The sequence below is a fragment of the Danio aesculapii genome, chromosome 4, assembly GCF_903798145.1.
Source record: "Danio aesculapii chromosome 4, fDanAes4.1, whole genome shotgun sequence".
In the NCBI taxonomy this organism is placed as follows: Eukaryota; Metazoa; Chordata; class Actinopteri; order Cypriniformes; family Danionidae; genus Danio; species Danio aesculapii.
Genome location: NC_079438.1, coordinates 50,252,701 through 50,270,101, shown reverse-complemented (window position 1 = coordinate 50,270,101; position 17,401 = coordinate 50,252,701). Strand labels below are relative to the sequence as shown.

At 33.2% G+C, this 17,401-nt stretch overlaps 1 protein-coding gene and 1 long non-coding RNA gene across 3 annotated transcripts in view; one reads left to right on the top strand and one right to left on the bottom strand.

Moving 5' to 3' along the window:
* LOC130223228 (uncharacterized) overlaps nucleotides 1-6,049 on the top strand; it is a 45,987-nt gene extending 39,938 nt beyond the window's left edge. Inside the window, exon 3 of the long non-coding RNA XR_008836624.1 lies at nucleotides 5,647-6,049. This is a non-coding gene — a long non-coding RNA (uncharacterized LOC130223228). The remainder of the gene's footprint in view (nucleotides 1-5,646) is intronic.
* chst11 (carbohydrate (chondroitin 4) sulfotransferase 11) overlaps nucleotides 1-17,401 on the bottom strand; it is a 75,602-nt gene that overhangs the window by 46,046 nt on the left and 12,155 nt on the right. The window lies entirely within an intron of this gene.

Below are 17,401 nucleotides of genomic sequence, written 5' to 3'. Positions count from 1 at the left end.
TGAGCTGTCATTATTCATCCGTCTCGCTCTTCCCTCTGCGTCTCCATCCGTCCGTATTGTCCCTCAGATCGCATTACATCTGAAACTAGCCGACAAACACCTCACCTTCAAGACAGACTGCGAGAAAAAAGGCTTCATGGCCCTCAAAACTCTCAAACAACGGGATGCAGATGTCATATATTTGCAGCAAATATTTTCCTGGGCTGTTTTGATCTGCATTGCAGGTGGTCGTCGGATTATCTGCATCTGTGCTGAAACTCGTGCCAGAAAAAAACGGACTTATCCCAACGCAAAAACACGCACACATGGTGTACTTTAGCTTTAAATGGGGCTGTAACTCAGTGTAAGGAAGCTGTCACATTTAAAGGTGACCTGCAGACTCTGATGGGAGATACTTAATTACACACACACAAGATGCCAAAGATAGTAAGAAGCAGATCATAATCAGACGAATTGATGACTGAGTTTGGCTGCCAGGCAGAACATTTGAGCTGAATCAAGCTATTAGTACAAACATGCTCTTACACTCATATGTGTATGTGTGTATTCATTCATTCATTTCTTTCGGCTTAGTCCCTTTATTAATCAGGGGTCACCACAGCAGAATGAACCGCCAATTTATCCAGCATATGTTTCACACAACGGATGCTCTTTCAGCCGCAGCCCAACACTGGGAAATGTATATGTAATATATATTTAATTTTAATGGTGTTGGGAGTATTTTAAATAAGTGTTTCTCAACCACGTTTCTTGAGGACCACCAGCATTGCATGTTTTGGACGTCTCCTTTGTCTGTCACGCCTATTACAGGTCTTTCAGTCTCTGCTAATGAGCTGATGATCTGAATCAGGTGGGTTTAGTTAAGGAGACATGAAAAATGTGCAGAGCAGGTGGTACTCCAGGAACGTGGTTGAGAAACATTGAGTTAAAGGTACAACTCTCCTGCTGACTAAATAATTTTAGATATATTTTTTACATTTTAGATATAAAAATGAACATGAATAATAGTTTTTAAAAAACACTAAATTAAATTAATTAATTATTACTAAATAAACAATAATAAATACTTGTCAATTAATTTTATTTGGCAAATAATAAATGAATCAGTAATGAACGCTTGCGTTTTTTAAACTTTTGTTTGGTGAGTTAATCTTGTCAATAACATGAGTGCAAATCATGACCTTCTGAAAAAAAAAAATTAATTAATGAAACAAGATACTTGAGTGGACTTAATGAAATAACAACAACAACAATAATAATAATAATAATAATAATAATAATAATAATAATAATAATAATAATAATAATAATAATAATAATAATAATTAGGGCTGCACAATATCGCAAAAATCTAATATTGCGATATTTTGTTATTTTGCGATTATATATTGGGATATGAATGCAGTTTCACTAAACGAGTTGAACCATTTGGAAAGACTTTATAATTTTAGATTGATTGGGATAATTCTGTATAGGAGGAGTGCATAAAGTACAATAAACCATCTAAAAGCGTCGATAAGTTCAATAAAGAAAAAGATACAAATTAAATAAACAGCGTTATTATTATTATTATTATTATTATTATTATTGTTATTATTATTATTATTATTATTATTATTATTATTATTATAGAAATAAAAGCTAAAAATATAAATTTTCAATGCTATTAGTTGATTTACATCACTGGCTAAACTTGCAACCCTTTAACAATGTTTTTGAGACACATTTTATTTATTTATTTATTTGTTTTAATATGTGTATTTGAAAAAGTACCACTCATCCTCCACAATAAATACAAACTAAAACAGCCCATAAAATATTTATGAGGTGTACAAACATCATGTTCAAAAAGCTAAAGCTGTACTGTGCAATTTGTTCCATATAAAATATAATTCCAAAGCTTAAAATAAGTAAACAGTCACTGGTGATGCCAGCAGCAGAGAAACGGCACGCTTCACCCTCTCTCACTACCATTTATAAGCTTTGTTTTGCACCCTATTAGTGCAAAGTGCCATATCTAGCGATTTCCCTCTCAATCAAACAAAGTAGTTGACGTGTTGGTGGTCTAATGCATAGACTTGTGCTGTGTTTGGACCCCTGGTGATACGCGTCTGCAGGCTGGAGAACCATCTGCCACTCAAGAGCTCAATCCATCAAAACAAAACACAAGACGCAGTCAAACAATGCAATACATTCTCTCAGTCACAGACCTCACACACACCAATGAAGACGTGCTGACAGGTTTCCAATAGCATATGACATCATTCATTCATTCATTCATTCATTCATTTTCCTTCAGCTTAGTCCCTTTATTAGGGGTAACCACAGTGGAATAAACCACCAACTTATATTTTACACAGGGGGTGCTCTTCTAGCTGCAACCCAGTACTGGGAAACACTCATACACTCTCACATTCACACATGCACTACGGCCAATTTAGTGTATTTTAATTCACCTATACCTTTGGACTGTGGGGGAAACCGGAGCTCCTCATGTGAACACAGAAATGCCAACTAACCCAGCCAGGACTCAAACCAGCGACCTTCTTGCATGTGAGGCGACAGTGCTAACCACTGAGCCACTGTGCTGCGCATATGACATCATACAACCCTAAATGACCCAGTAACCTGAAGCGAATATTTTCAAAGTTCGCACATAAAGAAGAACCCAGATGTGAATTTTTAGAGTGGCTATATGTAGTATTGGTAACCTAGCAACCAGCAGTAAACACTAGTCACATGGGTCAATACGTCATAGTTTATTCGGTTTCCATCTTTGATTATTGGCATTAACCCCTTTTTCACACAAGTCCCGAACTTCTCCAAGTGAGTGCAAACACTTTTAAGCCAATTTTATTTTGAAAATTGTCGTTTTTCATCACTCGCTTCATAATCGACACTTCAAAATGTGCATAAACACAGGTAGATTGAAACTTAGTAACTTTAGTTACTGTTATTTAGGCAAGTACTATTATGTCAATTAGCCAAGCATTTTACCACTTACAATAATCTGAATGCCTGTCTTTAATGCACAATGCCCACATATATGTCCCATATTAAATATAATTGTACTTTCTGACGTCACTAATGATGAAGTTTGAAACTAGGCATGTCAACTATTACAATACTTAGTGATTTATTCATTTATTTAATCCTTTAAATCGATACAGCTTATCTATGGTTGATTAAACATGACCGCCATTAACATGCAAAGAGTTTTGAGGCGGGATTAGATTATGGTATTATGAGGAATGGATTAGCATATCATATAACATCAACTGGTAGATTTAACTCATGAACTGCAATATGGAAATATTTCCTTTTGATCTATGTATGATACAGTTCCTTCACTGTAAAGACAGATGAAGTCGGCTAATATCTAAATAGCATTAGCCTAACACATCATTGATATTCATGAGTAAACAAAAGCATTTTCACATTAATATTGCGCAATAATCTAAGAAAACAACACACCTGCTGTAAGGAAACCGATCTGCTCACATGTACACACACATTGCTATTGACGTGTACGAGCCATAACATTTAATTATTAAATGGTTCGATACAATAATCAATCCATAATCATTTTCAAGCTCTTCTGTCCTTTTATTTACAGTAAAGCATCTGCTATTGGTGAAGTGCTTGTGTTTTGAGTGTCATTCGCACATCTGCATTATTAACGTTAACGAATAATCAATAATTTGATCGTTCGTTTAAACGACGATCAATCGCGGGACTTTGTGGATACTGACATCCCTACTTGAAACCATCAAGAGCATTTCCAGGCCCATGCTAAGCACGGCTCTGTGTGCCCATGTGGGTAATTAGCTAGTCTCGGAGACGGAAGGAAGTGCTTGTGTCAGCTAAACAGAAGAGATAGTCATGAAAAAAAAAGAGAAAGATAGTTGAAACGCTGCCTGCAGTCATTGTTCATATCCCAACTACAACAGAAGCATTCCCATAGGAGCACGCACATCCTGGATTGGAGAATTTAGGAAATACACAGTCGTCTGCGGCTCATGCCTTTGTCATTTCAATGAGAGAAGCAGCTTGGAAGATTAATTTCATGTTGCATTTTGGATGATGGTGATCAAAAACCATCAAAAACAAAGGAAGGAACATTTAAAGAGTGGGAAGGGCTTTAATAAATTGGAATATATAGATCACCTCCCGAAAATAATTGAATATTTTAAATTATCGTCCAATTGGTTCTTTTAAAAAGTTAAATTGGGAAACTAAATGAGAGACTCTCTACAAGTGAATCAGTGAATCATTTGATCAATAGTTCCATATAAAAATCATATCCATTCAGGAATTAACCAAGTGCCTATTATTGAATCATTCACTCAATGGTTTGTTCGAAAATACTGCTTCATTAAGATATTAACAAGAGTTTAAATTCATCAAATTCATTTAACATTAAATTAATTTTTTATTCAAATAATTAACAATTTATTTAAAAACTGAACCAGTGACAATAATTTGCTCAACCGTTACAAGGTCATTGAATCATTCTCTCGGTATATTTGTGCAAAAAAACAAAAGAAACATTAAAAAATTTGTGAATTTTATTTATTTATTTATTTATTTATTTCATTTTTAAAATGATTTACTCAACTTATTTATTAAAAATGCTGATTTATTTAGTGATTAATCAAGACTTTAAATGTTAATCAGTCAGCCATTTGCTCAACTGATTCATTCAGACACTCTGATTCACTCAAAACTAAACTAATGGCTCTTCATGAGTGAATCATGTCATTATGAGCGCTCAATAATTCCCTCAGCACATTTAGAAACTTTGATTCACTCAAAACTAAACTAATGACTCTTCATGAGTGAATCATGTCATTATGAGCGCTCAAAATTTCACTCAGCACATTTAGAACTGATTCACTCAAATCTAATGACTCTATGAGGGAATCATGTAATTATGAGCGCTCAATAATTCACTCAGCACATTTAGAAACTTTGATTCACTCAAAACTAAACTAATGACTCTTCATGAGTGAATCATGTCATTATTAGTGCTCAATATTTCACTCAGCACATTCAGAACTGATTCACTCAAACCTAATGACTCTATGAGTGAATCATGTCATTATGGGCGCTCAATAGTTCACTCAACACATTCAGAACTGATTCACTCAAAACTAAACTAATGACTCTTCATGAGTGAATCATGTCATTATGAGTGCTCGATAATTCACTCAACCCATTCAGAACTGATTCACTCAAAACTAAACGAATGACTCTTCGTGGGTGAATCATGTCATTGAGTGCTCAGTAATTCATTCAAAAATGCTGATTCCTTTTAAAAACAGAACACTATCATGTACTTGAGAACAAAAGCTCTCTTGTTCAATAAAAGCTGTTATTCATTTAATATTATTGATATTCATAGACAATACAAATGTTCACAAATGAAGACTAATTGACATTAAACATCTACAGGACTTTACAGTATATTAATAGCCCTTTTTTATTTTGACTGACTAAACCTTTTGTGTTACACAGAAACCAATAAGTCTGGTTTTGCTAAATGATTCCAGAGCTGTCATTTTCGAGTAAACTGTTCCCTTCGTGAACTTTGCAATGTCATTCTCTCGTTCACATTCCGATGCAACTTCTCCTTTCTGATTTCAGGTCATTGCGGACAAATTTAGTTGGGAAACGCGGCACCTAACCACATCTGACAACACCACCGGGTGACATCAAGCTGCAAACCTGGCAGATGGCAGACGCTTGTTTATACCGGGGACTCTGGGAAACCAAATGATGGATACTGAAGCTCTTTGAAGCAAAAATGAGGTATCTGATAAACTCTGTAAAGTGTTTACGCACCACAAGTTTCAGAGAGCGCAGTGCATGAATGTGACCCTTTAATCAATATGACTCTCTCCAAACATCGCTCCAGATTTGCTTGCCTACCCTGTGTGTACCGTCCATCCCAGTGGCTTTTTCAGATTAAAAAATGAGGCAGAAATGCAATAAATCATTTTAAACGGGTGTTCAGAAAATAGCTTCGAAATGTAAATAAATCTCTCAAAACTAGGCTTAGCAATCAAAATAAAAGCTGCAAAATGCTGTGGCTTGTTAGAACTACAGTATGTTCTCCATAGACCTTACAGCAAGACAATTGCGAGGTTAAAAAAGGCATCTCGCCTTATTTTGGGGATTTTTTTCTCATTATACACTACCTGATAAAAGTCTTGTCGTTGGTCCCAGTTGTAAGAGCATCAAATAATAAGTTGACTTCTAGTTGATCATTTGGAAAAGTGGCAGAAGGTTGATTTTTCTGATAAATTATCTGTTGACCTGCATCCCAATCATCAGAAATACTGCAGAAGATGGAACCCGCATGGAACCATGATTCTCTGAGAAATCAGTCAAGTTTGGTGAAGGAAAAATTGTGGTTTGGGGTTATATTCAGTATGGGGGCGTGCGAGAGATCTGCAGAGTGGATGGCAATATCAACAGCCTGAGGTATCAAGACATTTGTGCTGCCCTTTACATTACAAACTACAGGAGAGGGCAAATTCTTCAGCAGGATAGCGCTCCTTCTCATACTTCAACCTTCACATCTAAGTTCCTAAAAGCAAAGACGGTCAAGGTGCTCTGGGATTGGCCAGCCCAATCACCAGATATGGACATTATTGAGCTAAGATGAGGAGAAGGAGGTATTGAAGATGACTTCAAAGTATCTTGATGAACTCTGGGAGTCCTGCAAGAACGCTTTCTTTGCCATTCCAGATGACTTTATTAATTTATTAATAAGTTATTTTAGTCATTGCAGAGATGTATGGATGCAGTCCTCCACGCTCATGGCAGTCATACACAATATTCATTCTTTATCACTGCACCATGACTTTATATTCTATACTGTACATTATTTCTGTTAAGTGACAAGACTTTTGTCTAAGCAAAGTCAGACCTTACTGTCCTAATTAAATGATTAAAAATCAAGGCATGATCATATTTTATTTTGGTAAAATAAGCATAATCTAGAGGCCTTTGCCTTTCATATAAGCCATTTCTGATACCAAAAAATCAACTAGAAATCAAGTTATTATTTGTTGTTCCTAAAACTTTTGTCAGGTAGTGTAGACATCTAGATTTTGTCAAATTCCAAATGGAGTTAATTTCAATGCGCATTGATGCCTGCTGATGTAGTGTTTTAATTAGGCTTCTAAATAATTTATCTAAAAAAACCTATTCAAGTGATAAATAATCTTTAATAAGACTAAAACAACCGCACACCGAAAAACTTATTTATTAGTCAATAAATTCTTTAAACTGCACCATTTATTCTGATTAACTACCTATGTTCTACTTGTTATGGAAGATTTATTATATAGTAAAATGTTATTCTACTATATCGAAGATTAAAACTTGACCTCTCTGGACAGAAATGTAAACTATGGACCAATCGCTCGCTTTTTAAAATGTCTAATCATCTTGTTTAATCCCGCCCCTTATCTCAATGCCGTATAACAGAATTTTGCATGCTCAAACTCTAGGGTGACCGTGATATAACTCTGCTGGACAATGGCTCTCCAGCACTGAAGTTGTCCACCCCTGGTGTACCTAATAAAGAGGCCTGTTGAGTGTTTTGATTATTGTGACAGGCCTGAGTACAAATCTAAAAAAATAATGAAATCGATTATCATAAAAGTGATAATTACATTAAATGTTTACACGATAATCATAATTTCACTCATCGGATTACTTTTAAAACACTGATTCATTGAATCTGTGAATCGCTGAATAATCCACTCAGTTTAACAACACTAATTTGTTCAAAAACTATAATAATCTTCATTTCAATGTCTTTATGAATGAATAATTGAAGCATTTTATTGACTAATTTGTCATTGAGGTTGCGTACATACCTATAACATTAACCTTTAGCTAAATAAATATAGAAAAATCAATAGTCGTCACACTTTTGTTTTCTTGTTTCACTCATAAAATGTCACATTGTGAAAGTAAAATGGGTTGCAAATGAGAACTTTGACCTTAACGTCACTATGTATAATGATATGTATAATAATGTATAATAATCATATGTATAATAATGTTTAATTATTATATATATATATATATATGACTTTGACAGAACTGGATCATTGTAATTCATATAAATGACCCAAATGATACTTAAAAGCAAAAACAATGCATACATTCAGGCAGGAACACGTATAGTTCCACACATACAGTACAGTAGCATATATTATAATTCAGTCTGTGAAGCAAGCCAGAATCTATTTATAGCTGTTAGGTCAGAGTTTCTTCTCTCTCAAACACACATCCACCACAAACCTCTAATTCTGTTTGACACACCCTTAAAAAAGACGAAGAAAAAGAACAAGTAGACATAGAAAAAGAGGCAAAAACAGAAGCTGTATGGCAGAAAAACAATGAGACCTGATGAAATTCAAGGCTCAAACCCACAGTGCCTGAAAGTAAACCCTGTATCTTCAGAGCAGAGGGAGCTCTATAATCAGGAGGAACCTGCATGGATCTATAATGTATGGTTAGATATGGAGAAGCCAACAGAAGTCCAGATGCTCAGAAGACAAATGACTCTACAACACTTCAAGTTCAATCATCACCCCGGTGCCGTTTCAACCATTGCAGAGTGTCAAAACATCACTCCATGTATATCATAACCATAATATACACTCTCTCCACCGCACTGTAATGAGAGGATACAGCATGCACACGTTTACACTGCTCACATGGCATCTGTTGCAGTCACTTGTGCTTCTTTTTAATCGCAATTATGTGCAAGTCATCATGTGCACTCCATTTTACTTGTGTAAACTGGATTTATTTCATTTGCACAGCCTTTCTCCCATCAGTTGAGTTCAGATAACACTCAATAAATGACGTTTGTTCAAATCACTTATTTAAAATGAGCTGAAAAACACAATTCCTGAGGGTTTTTTGAGGACAACTTAATGGTTTTATGTTCAGACAACTTAAGTTAACTTAATTCCTTTCATGTTCTCTCAACAAAATTCGATTGTGTGGAGCCCAGCATTTTAAACAGTGTACTTCAAATCATATTTGCAGTTTGAGCTTTCTGTTCAACTTTAAATGCCCTAAAATGCACCTAAAAATGGGACTTTTATTACTTTTTTTGATTAACAAAACTAAATAGTCATCATTTCCCTATTGCCCATTATGTATTTTATTGTAAACCAGGCCCATAATGGCAGAAATAACACTTTTTTTGACACTTTTTATTATTTGCACATCTTTTCGGCAATTAAAAAAATAATAATCTCTTAGTTATAATTTGCAGATCATTTTGTTTGTGTAAATCAGTAAATGTCCCAAAATACCACCTGCAGTGTGTTGTCCTATTATTATTTTAACTTTTGTTTTTCAAATACATGTTTCTCCAATACAATACTGCTCAAATTGCTAAAAAAAAAAACACTATGCACAAGATATCACAGCCTGTTGTACTGGTGTAAAATTGTAAAACCCACTTCAAAGAGCACCTAAAATTACACTTTTTATTATTCATTCATTCATTTTCTTTTCGGTCCCTTTATTAATCCGGGGTCGCCACAGCGGAGTGAACCGCCAACTTATCCAGCACATGTTTCACGCAGAGGATGCCCTTCCAGCCGCAACCCATCTCTGGGAAACATCCATGCACTCTCATACACACTCATACATTACGGACAATTTAGCTTACCCAATTCACCTATAGCGCATGTCTTTGGACTGTGGGGGAAACCGGAGCACCCGGAGGAAACCCACGCGAATGCAGGAAGAACATGCAAACTCCACACAGAAATGCCAACCGACCCAGCCGTGGCTCGAACCAGCGACCTTCTTGCTGTGAGGCAACAGTGCTAACCACTGAGCCACTGTGCCTGAACTACAATTTAAATTGTAAAATTATATAACTACTGCGCCAATACATTGCCAAACACTAATTGCATTGGCCGGGAATCTGTCGAGGGTCTCTCGTGTGGCAGGCGAGAATTCTACCACTGAACCACCAATGCTGACCACTTTTTATTAAACTTTTCTATATATTATTTTCATTTGCATGACTTTTCTACAATTAAATGGGCTCAAACCACTTGAATTCATCATTTTGCATTTTACTATTGGAAAACCTGTCCAGAGTCATCACCTAAAATTATACTTTTATCATTTTTTACATTCACGAAACTCAAGTAACTAAAAAAATCTTGAATCAGAACTTATTTTACCAGTGTAAAACTGTAAATCTACCCAAAAACACCACCTTTAACCACACTTTTCTGCAATTAAATCAGCTAAAGTCACTTAAAAATGTATCATCTGCAACACTTTGCTCAAAGAGTTATAATCTTTACTCTTATATTCCACTAACACAATTATTCTGAATGCAAAATGTCATCATTAACAAGCCAAACTTATTTTACTAGTGTAAACTTGTAAAGATACCCCACAAACGCCACCTTAAACCACTCTTTTCTGCAATTGAATTAGCTAGTCACTTAAAAAACATATCATTTGCAACACTTTGTTTTACTTGTTATACTCTTTACTCTTATATTGCACTAACACAATTGTTTTGAATGCAAAATGTCATCATTTACAACCTAAACTTATTTCACTAGTGTAAAACTGTGAAAACACCACCTTAAATCACACTTTTCTGCAATTAAATCAGTTAAAGACACTTTAAAATGTATAATTTGCTACATTTTGTTTAACTTGTTTTAATCTTTATTCTTATATTCCACTAACACAATTATTCTGAATGCAAAACGTCATCATTTACAACCCAAACTTATTTTACTAGTGTAAAACTACCCTAAAACACCACCTTAAATCACACTTTTATGCAATAAAATCTGCTAAAGTCCCTTAAAAAATGTATCATTCGCAGCATTTTGTTTAACTTGTTATAATCTTTACTCTTATATTCCACTAACACAATTGTTCTGAATGCAAAACGTCATCATTTACAACCCAAACTTATTTCACTAGTGTAAAACTGTAAAACTACCCCAAAACACCACCTGAAACCACTCTTTTCTGCTATTAAAATAAACCTTTTCTTTTTTATTCCACTAACACAATTCTTCTGAATGCAAAACACCATCATTTGCAACCCATTTTACTAGTGTAAAACCATAAACTCTGCCTTAAAAGTCACGTAAGCACAACAGACTGTATTTGTCTTGTTTTAATGCTGGTCAGATGTTGTCCTCCTGTCTAAACTGTGCAGTCTTACTCGACGTCTAACTCCACCAGACGTGTGCTGATTTGACCCAAGTAACCTCATGAATGTTTCAGACTCTGAGTGGCAAAAGGAAACGAGGGCTAGATATAAAAACAACCCAAATAAAGTGCTGTGCGATTTCCCCCTCGAGAGACTGGCAACAGTGATCCAGCAGCCCATTATCACAGACTTAGACGGAAGAGTGTACCATTACTTCTCTGCACGGGGGAGTCCGACTGACATCCACAGTGCTCTCCTGTTTAAAGTGTGCTTTGATTAGATCACCCACTTACACCTCTAATTAGCTTCATTAAATCACAGATTTACAAGAGCCGTTCAAGCATTTTCCTCTCGAATCTCTCCACTCATGCTCACCTTGAAAAATAGTCCAGGTTTGTACTTTACACTGTTATAAATTATATATGGCTGTACGTGATTATCTGAATTTCTTTGCAGTTGTTGTGCACTTTATATTTTAGTCACGTACAGCCTGAAAAACCATGTCTTTCCGCCTGGTATGTATTCTATCATCCAGTGCGAGGTGTATGTGAAGCTCATGTTGACTTCATTCTTCAGTCAAATTGTCAAAGGAAAGTGTTCTTGGTTCACTTTGTTATGTAAATATCACAGTATTTTGGCTTACAGTGTAAAACTTGATAATTATATTACAAATGTATTAGCTAAACATAAGAATCATATAATAATAATGACAATATTGATCATTTTCATTATGTGTACAAAATATTAATATTTAATATAGGTATAAATAACAGTATAGGGCATCACGGGGGTGCAGTGGGTATGACGATCGTCTCACAGCAAGAAGGTCGCAGGTTCTAGCCCTGGCTGGGCCAGTTGGGTGGGGTTTGGTGCCACACTGTAAAAAATAAATCCTTAAAATTTACGGTAAGAAAAACGGCAGCTGTGGTTGCCAGTACTTTACCGTTAAAAATACGGTACAAAACCGTAAAAGTAATTTCTCATTTTTACAGTAAACTACCGTATTTCATTAATTTATAATATCTCTGTATTTTGAATTAACAACATCTACACATCTTTTGTTGCACAGTTAGACACGTTAACACACCCATATGCAGGTGGTGATGAGTAAGTTACATAATGAGCCAATGCTCATCAGCGTATAGATGGTGCTCAGTGTCATTCACACAGCTACTAAACACTAGTGCGGTAACACCCATAAAATTAAAGTCATGAAATAAACATAGTTTATCAACATTAGATGTAACATAAATCTCTAATGTACATAACTAATGGAGAAACGACTAAAAAGATGCATAATAATGTCAATAAGAAGCATAAAAAGTGATGTGCCATACAGAGAATTCTGGGAAAGTCAATTTACAGTTATTTGCCGTATATATTCTGTTAATCAAGTTATGGATTTTTACTGTAGTATTTTACAGTTTTTTACCGTTGAAATCACCGCCATTTTTTACAGTGCACGCCTCCTTTAAAAAATTGTACATTTTCGTTCGACTAAACTGACAAAATGTAAAATAGTTATGTTTCCCCATGAGATCAGGCTGGTATTTAATATACAGACTGACAAATGTCAATGTCACAGATACGTGAAGGTCCTGCTTATGCGCTATATTGTATAAAGACAATAAAATGACCCTGAAGTGGATATCACAGATGAAATGATACTCTATCACGATGCTTTAACTCTGACTTTGTCCTTCACACAGTGTGAGCATTTGTGTGTTTGTTGAAGGTCCTGGTGCAATCTGCGTCCAGTGCGACTCTACTGTCCCCCTCTTCCCCCCAGTTCCAGGCTATTTTAAGATCCCACTGTTGCACAGTCCTTTTCCAGTCTGTAATTTTGCGGCATGTGTACGTGTGTGTATTTCAGCTGCTTTAAAACCATACCATTTATTTTTGAGAATATAGGGAGTATCAGCAGGAATGTGGACGTTATTTAGAGAGCTGATCATATTGGGATCATATTGATTGCACATTAAAGTGTGTGTGTGTGAGTGTGTTTGAGCGAATAATGGCCTTCTAAATGCAAAGTCTGTATTCGATTTAGTTTTTCTGATTTACATTTATAAAATCATATTCTTGGTTTTAAAATGACGATGTCCAGTCAGTGCAGGTCTTGAACATGTACAACAGTCGCAGTGGTCCTTATGCTTTTTTTTTTTGGTATAGGCAGTGGGTGATTTACGGGCCTGGTTTTCTGAGCATTCCTCTATATAGTAACACTAAACAAAGAGCCAAAACACTGTGCGAAACACAGACAGCACCGCACACTAGTCCACTGCTCCCTCACACATAAAGCTGATTGTGCTCTGATTTTATGACTCATAAAAGCAGCCATTGTGTAAAATATCTCTGTGTTAAAAGCCATGTAAGAGATGACACTGGGGTTTTATTCTCCAAGTCTTACAGATGAGCATTATGCGGTTTTGTGGCCTCTAATTTTTGTTGAGATCCTTTCTCCTTTTGAGGAAATGATTGCAAATAATTCAATGATCTTTTATGACCATCATATATATATACAGTTGAAGTCAGAATTATCAGCCCTGCTGAATTATTAGCCCCCCTGTTTATTTTTTCCCCCCAATTTCTGTTTAACGGAGAGAATATTTTCTCAACACATTTCTAAACATAATAGTTTTACTAACTCATATATAATCACTGATTTATTTTATCTTTGTCATGATGACAGTAAATAATATTTGACTAGATGTTTTACAAGACACTTCTATACAACTTAAAGTGACATTTAAAGGCATAACTAGGTTAATTAGGTCAACTTGGCAGGTAAGGGTAATTAGGCAAGTTATTGTATAACAATGGTTTGTTCCGTAGGGTATTGAAAAAATATATAGCTTAAAGGGGCTAATAATATTGACCTAATAATAGTTTTTTAAAAAATTAAAAACTGCTTTTATTCTAATTGAAAAAAACAAACAAATAAGACTTTCTACAGAAGAAAAAATATTATCAGGCATACTGTGAATTTTTTTTAATTTAATTTAAATATTAACATATTTATATCTTCAAGTCACCAGTTGATTTTTAAAAATCAAAAGGAAAGTTAAATATTTATGTAAATTATTATTATATTAGCTCCTCCAAGTCTAAGGCCATGGTACTCCAATGGAAAAAGGTGGCTTGCCATCTCCAGGTTGAAGGAAAGTCCTTTCCTGAGGTGGAGGAGTTAAAGTATCTTGGGGTTTTGGTAACGAGTGAGGTGAGATTGGCAGGCCTCAGGATCAGACAGAATACCTCGGGATCCACCCTAAAGTTAATAATAATAATAATAATAATAATCATAATCATCATAATCATAATAATAATGATGATAATAATAATAATGTTAATAATGATCATAATAATAATAATAATAATAATCATCATCATCATAATAATAAGAATAATAATAATCATAATAATAATAATAACAATGATAATAATAATAATCATAATAATCATAATAATAATAATAATAATAATAATTGTTATTATTATTATAACAAATTATACAAAGCTATTATTGCATTTTATATTTTGAAACTCACTGTTTTAATTAAATTGTACTGATATTTTTATAGACTGTATTTAATTTTTAGTAAAAAGGATTGGAACTATTATTATTATTATTGCTAAATTATTATTATTTTGCTAAATTATTATTATTCGTAGTAGTAATTGTATTATTACAACATGAAGAATTTTGTTTCAAATTTTATTGCTTATTACTGCTTTAGTAATGTTATATGTTATACATTGTATTTGCGACATTCATATTGTCATTCATTCATTTATTTTCTTTTCAGATTAGTCCCTTTATTAATCCGGGGTCGCCACAGCGGAATGAACCGCCAACTTATCAAGCATTTGTTTTACGCAGCGGATGCCCTTTCGGCTGCAACCCAACACTGGCAAACACCCATGCACACTCGTTCACAAACACTATGGACAATTTAGTTTAATCAATTCACCTATAGCACATGTGTTTGGACTGTGGGGGAAACCGGATCACCCGGAGGAAACACAGGGAGAACATGCAAACTGGCAGAAATGCCAACTGACCCAGCCGGGACTCAAACCAGCGACCTTCTTGCTGTGAGGTGACAGTGCTAACCACTAAGCCATCGTGTCGCCCATAAAAAACAACCCAACATTAAATTGCTTTGCTCATATACCCAATTGTTAATGGTTTTCCCCCAACTCTGTGCAGCTTTATGTATGAAAAACACGTCCTTCTCTCCATTTCTTTATTGCTTTCTCTCTTTCTCAGTGTCTCTTCAGACTTAATGCAGTTACTCAATGCCTTCCTTGTAGGTTTTTTCATTTCAGAAGAGGGATTAAATTGAATAAGTAAACTTTTATATTAATAGCTGTGGATTTGCACTGTCTCCACCCATCATCTGTCTTACTATTCAAGGGAGTAAAACCCTCACATCCACATCCATGCATACAAACAAAAGACTAACACACAAGCACATATGCGCACACTCACACACACATGCACACGTGCGAACACCTGTTTACACTTTCGCCACCCTTCCCCCAAAACACACACCACTGTTTCCATGGCGATCACTTACACCCTGTCAAATATGGTATTCCTCCATTGGCGCATTTCTTCTCATCCGAGTTTCTTTGTCTCTTTCTTTCTAATGGTCTCTTTCTGCCTTTGACCTGCAGCTCTGGTGAATATGTTTTAACCAACACTCAGGATGACCGATTGAGGATCGCTAGAAAGAATCTACCTCGTATGTATAAATAGAAATGCGTTTGTTTGAGAGGAGTGTGTGTGTGTTGAGCACTAGTGGTTAGTGATTGATAACAGTTTTATGGACATTAACAGGCACACTAGTCAAGAGAAGTCTGTGTAAATACGCACAGCTCTCTTGGAAGAGCACACACAGACCAACCGTTTCTCTCTTATTAAAAACCATAATTCACTTTAGCAGGGTTTTTTTGTAAGAATGTAATTAATTCTGAACAGATCCCCAGGCTTGCTCTGACTGAATGTGTCTGTGAAGGTTGTATTGAGAAGCAGTCATCAAAAGGTATTAAAGTATATATTGAATTGTTATATTCATTTTTATAAAGAATCAGAAACCCATTTGGAGTACACAATAATCAAATTTCTGTTTATTATATATTAAATATTCTGTATAACCTGGATATATTATATTATATTATATTATATTATATTATATTATATTATATTATATTATATTATATTATATTATATTATATTATATTATATTATATTATATTATATTATATTTGTTTTATTATATTTTATTATATTATATTATATTATATTTTGTTTTATTTTATTATATTATATTATATTATATTATATTATATTATATTATATTATATTATATTATATTATATTATATTATATTATATTTTGTTTTATTTTATTATATTATATTATATTATATTTTATTTTATTTTATTATATTATATTATATTATATTTTGTTTTATTTTATTATATTATATTATATTATATTATATTATATTATATTATATTATATTATATTATATTATATTATATTATATTATATTATATTTTGTTTATTATATTATAATATATTATATTACATTATATTATATTATATTATATTATATTATATTATATTATATCATATATTTTATTATATTATATTATATTATATTATATTATATTTTGTTTATTTTATTATATTATATTATATTATATTATATTATATTATATTATATTATATTATATTATATTATATTATATTATATTTTGTTATATTATATTATATTATATTATATTATATTATATTTTGTTATATTATATTATATTATATTATATTATATTATATTATATTATATTATATTTTGTTATATTATATTATATTATATTATATCATATATTTTATTATATTATATTATATTATATTATATTTTGTTTTATTATATTATATTTTGTTATATTATATTATATTATATTTTGTTTTATTATATTATATTATATTATATTATATTATATTATATTTTGTTTTATTTTATTATATTATATTATATTATATTATATTATATTATATTATATTATATTATATTATATTATATTATATTTTGTTTTATTATATTATATTATATTATATTATATTATATTATATTTTGTTTTATTTTATTATAT